Raw genomic sequence first — 6,030 nt, 5'->3', positions numbered from 1 at the left:
TAGTGGAGGTGATGGAATTCCAGTTGAGCTGTTTCAAATCCTGAAAGATGATGCTGTGAAAGTGCTGCACTCAGTATGCCAGCAAATTTGGAGAACTCAGCAGTGGCCACAGGACTGGAAAAGGTCAGTTTTCATTCCAATTCCAAAGAAAGGCAATGCCAAAGAATGTTCAAACTACCACACAATTGCACTCATCTCACATGCTAGTAAAGTAATGCTCAAAATTCTCCAAGCCAGGCTTTCGCAATACGTGAACTGTGAACTCCCTGATGTTCAAGCTGGTTTTAGAAAAGGCAGAGGAACCAGAGATCAAAATGCCAACATCCGCTGGATCATAGATAAAGCAAGAGAGTTCCAGAAAAACATCTACTTCTGCTTTATTGACTGTGCCAAAGCCTTTGACTGTGTGGATCACAATAAACTGTGGAAAGTTCTGAAAGAGATGGGAATACCAGACCACCCAACCTGCCTCTTGATAAATCTGTATGCAGGTCAGGAAGCAACAGTTAGAACTGGACATGGAACAACAGACTGGTTCCAAATAGGAAAAGAAGTACATCAAGGCTGTATACTGTCACCTTGCTTATTTAACTTCTATGCAGAGTACATCATGAGAAATCCTGGACTGGAAGAAACACAAGCTGGAATCAAGATCGCAGGGAGAAATATCAATAACCTCAGATATGCAGATGACACCACTTTTATGGCAGAAAGTGAAGAGGAGCTAAAAAGCCTCTTGATGAAAGTGAAAGAGGAGAGTGAAAAAATTGGCTTAAAGCTCAACATTCAGAAAACAAAGACCATGGCATCCGGCCCCATCACTTCATGGGAAATAGATGGGGAAACAGTTGAAACAGTGTCAGACTTTATTTTTTTGGGCTCCAAAATCACTGCAGATGGTGATTGCAGCCATGAAATTAAAAGACGCTTACTCCTTGGAAGAAAAGTTATGACCAACCTAGATAGCATATTTAAAAGCAGAGACATTACTTTGCCGACTAAGGTCCATCCAGTCAAGGCTATGGTTTTTCCTGTGGTCATGTATGGTTGTGAGAGTTGTACTGTGAAGAAGGCTGAGCGCCGAAGAATTGATGCTTTTGAACTGTGGTGTTGGAGAAGACTCTTGAGAGTCCCTTGGACTGCAAGGAGATCCAACCAGTCCATTCTGAAGGAGATCAACCCTGGGATTTCTTTGGAAGGAATGATGCTGAAGCTGAAACTCCCGTACTTTGGCCACCTCATGCAAAGATTTGACTCATTGGAAAAGACTCTGATGCTGGGAGGGATTGGGGGCAGGAGGAGAAGGGGACGACTGAGGATGAGATGGTTGGATGGCATCACGGACTCGATGGACGTGAGTCTGAGTGCACTCCGGGAGATGGTGATGAACAGGGAGGCCTGGAGTGCTGCAATTCATGGGGTCGCAAAGAGTTGGACACGACTGAGCGATTGAACTGAACTGAAGGGTATAGTACCCTATCCTCATATCCAGGCTTCAACTGAAACTTCACGGTAAGTACTGTTCAACATCATTTTATATTATATTTTAATGTCACAAAGGTTCTGTGAAATATTGTAATGAGAAAGATTTAATTTACGTTGTGAGGCTAGAAAAAGTCTTTCTCAAGAACTAACATTTGATTCAAGAGATTAAAGGTGATTTAGAGTGATCTAGAGAGTGAAAGCTTCACTTTTCACTTTCATGCATTGGAGAAGGAAATGGAAACCCACTACAGTGTTCTTGCCTGGAGAATCCCAGGAACGGTGGAGCCTGGTGGGCTACCGTTGGGTCACAGAGAGTCAGACACGACTGAAGCGACTGAGCAGCAGCAGTAGCAACAGGGAATGAATGGGAAGAAGAGATTGACTGCACAGGGGAGTTGTAATTTGGGAGGAAAGAGTGATACAAAAGATAATTTGTGAAAACAACTCAGGCTGCTAAGCGCAGAGGGAATATAAGCAGTATATCCAAATAGGAAGCTTTTCTAATCATCTAGATTAGAAGTGTAAACAGTGTAGGTACAATGGAGGTTAAGACAACTGGTTAGATTCACAAATATTTTTCATGTAGAAATGAAGAGAGATGCAGTGGAATGGATGTGGGAGATGAAGAGGGATGTATGCTAGGGATAACACACAGATTTCACAACTTGACAATGGGTAGATGAAGTTGCCACTTACTGAGATGATCAAAATAGGAGGAAAATAGAAAGAGCAAGTTGTGGTAGGTCGATAATTTGGTGTGAAAGCACTATGAATCATTCAAATGATGGAGAAGAGGCAGAGCTGTAAATTGTTACCTATCCCCAATGGGTCCATGACCCCTTAATAGGTCCTTTACCTGGAGAAACAAGTGCAAGTCAAATAAATCAGGTTCAAGCATAAATTTTATTCACTGATCGAGGCATAGAGAAGGAAGAGCTTGTATTCTAAAAATGCTTTCTCCCCAAAGGAAGAGGAGAAAGAAGTTTTAAAGGGTAAGAGGTACATCTGTCACCAGGGCTCTAGAAAAGAGGCAACAATTTCCAGGGGCAGCCTGGGGCAGCTGGGGCACATGCAGTCTTCCAGGCTTCTTTGTACATGGCAGAAATTGTGCCCAGCAGAGTATGAATCTGCGAACTTAGCATGGTAATGCAGCAAGGTAATGCAGCAAAGATAACTTGCAGATACCATCAAGTCTCCTCTATACAAGCACCTTCTTGTGGCCAAGTCAAAGTCAATTTAGGGCAGTTGACCACTGCAAATCTCTTAAAGCATGACTGCAAAACATCTGTGTCAAATAACAGTACTTTTGAAGTAGAAATAAATCACGGAAAATATCCATTGTCTCTAAAGGGCTAATATGGGTGACAAAATGAAAATTTGAGACCATGAATACACCTGAGTAATTCTAGTATTTATTATTTAAATAGAAAGGAGTTGATAAAGGCAACTGAGGATAAACCATTCAAAGAAATGGCAGAAAACCAAGATTATGGCATGATGTTAAGAGCACAAGATAGGAAGAGAACAGTGTTAATTGGACTTGGCAACACTGAGGTCAAGAATGGTTTTATGGGGATTTCATTAGGAAAATTAATCTCAGTTAATGTAAGAAAGAAGTGGAAAATTTCATTCATGCCAAGTTGAGTATTATAACCTAGGAACAGCATCTCAGAAAGTTCTGAGAACTCTTTTGCCCATTAAAAGTCAAGGCACAGTTATAAGTTTTTTGAGAAAGAGGGCTGTACATTAAATGACATATTACTGACAGTTTATATAATCAGATCTGCAAGTACAAAGTGGTAGGTCATCGTGACCCCTTAAAAGATCAAGAAGGAATGTTACCTTTTAAGGAGTTGTCTTGTTGACACTAGGAGAATGTTATTCTTTACAGCTGAACAGACATTTCTGCCAATGGGGAGATTTGTTTACACAGAATGATACACAAGGGATAAAAGAGGGAAAAAGGAGGACCAAAGGCAGAGAACATTTTTTATTTAAAAATTTTTCCTTCCCATAAAATATGAATTTTATTTCACAGGGAGCTGATTGGATGGATGGTAGAGAAGGAAATCTGTTAGTCCTGAAGGTTGGAGTTTCAGAAGCTGCACTGCTGACACCATGGTAAGTTCTTTATGATTCTTTCATTGAGGAAAACTATGAAGCAGAAGGGAAACTCAGACACTTCATAAATGTACAGGCTAGATTCCATGAAAGGGATAATAACTCCTGAAAGATCAATGGCAATCTGCATTTTATATTTTCTCTGAGTGTACTTTAAATACAGGTGTGTTTATAACATGTTAATTTTTGTTTCTCTTTGTATATAACATGTTAGCAATGGACTGAAAGGGTGATATGTTATTAGATGTCTACTAAATCCCAGTAAAAGTAAACTGGAACTTTCTAGGAGTTACATCCATGATGTTACATTTATCCAGATACTTCTCAACCATAGGAAAAATAATATGCTTCATTATTTTTATGCTTCATTACTCCCTTAATTTTCTCAGAAGGATGAGAGGCAGCACTGAAGTGCCTACCCTTCTCCAAGTTAGTAAAGCACATTATACAACTTCAGGAAAAAAGAATCCACTGTCTTGCCCTCTAAACTAAGTCTTTGGATTAAGGTCACCAATTACAATCAGCTGGGTGTCCAAGAATTCAATTAAATAAGTCCTGACAGTATCAATCCACAGATAGCATCAGACTCCACAGATAAAGTGCCCAACACAAGAAGGCCCTTCACTTCAGACCCAGTCGCAATCTCAGTCTGTTAACCTCTCATTATACATTAGAGGTTCCCAGGCTCCTCTCCTTGGATTTGACTGATTTCCTAGAGTATTTCATAAAACTTGGGAAATCTGTTTACACACTAGATTACTGGTTTATTACAAAGCATGTTGAAGGGCAGAAATCAACATCCAGATGAAGAGTAAATAGGGTGAGGTTACAACTAAAGGAGCTTCATCCTTCTGGAAACTGAGACCCACACGGTGAGTATGGAAGTGTTCTGGTTTCCCAGCCTGGAAGCTCCTTGAAGCCTTTGGGGTTTTGTGGAAGCTTCACTACATGGGCAAGGTTAATTAAATTATCAGCCACTGGCGATTGACTCCACCTCTAGATTTCCTCCAGTCCCTGGAATCCAAGAGGTTGAACTTGAACCCTCTATTCCTGGTTGGTTCCTTGGCAACATTTACCCCTCCTAGATGCTTAAAAACTACCTCATTAACATATACACAATTGCAGTGAAAAAAAAAAAGGAGGGGGCTTTTTATGAATAACAAGAGACATACTCTGTCTTTATGGTTCTAAAGATTTTCAGCAACTGAAGACAAGAGAGCAAATATTATTTAAAAAAAATGATTTATTTGCTCTTATCACTGAAGAAATCCCAAGGATTTGAGGAGAGGTGAATCAAGAACCATGAATGAAGATCAAACGTATTAAAAATATAGTTTGGTTATCTGAATGATCAAATATGTATTCTTTACAATTCCTGAGTGCTTGTAGTTAAATGGATTGGCATTGCTTTAAAAGTATGACAAGGTCACACACACATACACACAAAATGTTAGCTATGCAAAACCAAAACAAACAAACAAACAAACAAAAAATCAAAATAACTCTATAAGGAGTAGTTAATGCACAAAGCTGTCAGTGATAACACCATGTTATCCCAATAGTTCTGTCCTAAAACTTACTAATGAATGATGGTGTTGGTCCAGAAATGTGCTTGAAGTTGTGAAAAGAAAACTAGGGTATATTTTATAGCTACAATCCTTTTTTGTTTTTACAGGTCTAAACAAGTCTGAAGAGATAGTTTCATGTTTTATTTATTTTATTTTTAATTTTACTTTATTTTGCTTTACAATACTGTATTGGTTTTGCCATACATTGACATGAATCAGCCACAGGTGTACATGAGTTCCCAATCCTGAGCCCCCCTCCCACCTCCCAACCCATATCATCTCTCTGGATCATCCCCATGTACCAGCCCCAAGCATCCTGTATCCTGTATCGAACATAGACTGGCAATTCGTTTCTTACCTGATAGTATAGATGTTTCAGTGCCATTCTCCCAAATCATCCCACCCTCTTCCTCTCCCACAGAGTTCAAAAGTCCATTCTATACATCTGTGTCTCTTTTGCTGTCTCGCATACAGGGTTATCATTACCATCTTTCTAAATTCCATATATATGTGTTAGTATACTGTATTGGTGTTTTTCTTTCTGGCTTACTTCACTCCGTATAATAGGCTCCAGTTTCATCCACCTCATTAGAACTGATTCAAATATACTCTTTTTAATGGCTGAGTAATAGTGCATTATGTATATGTACCACAGCTTTCTTATCCATTCACCTGCTGATGGACATCTAGGTTGTTTCCATGTCCTGGCTATTATAAACAGTGCTGCCATGAACATTGGGGTATACGTGTCTCTTTCAATGCTGGTTTCCTTGGTGTGTATGCCCAGCAGTGGGATTGCTGGGTCATAAGGCAGTTCTATTTGCAATTTTTAAAGGAATCTCCACACTGTTCTCCA

This window comes from Capricornis sumatraensis, chromosome 8 (genome assembly GCF_032405125.1).
Source record: "Capricornis sumatraensis isolate serow.1 chromosome 8, serow.2, whole genome shotgun sequence".
Taxonomy (NCBI): domain Eukaryota; kingdom Metazoa; phylum Chordata; class Mammalia; order Artiodactyla; family Bovidae; genus Capricornis; species Capricornis sumatraensis.
Note: the sequence above shows the minus strand (reverse complement) of the source record.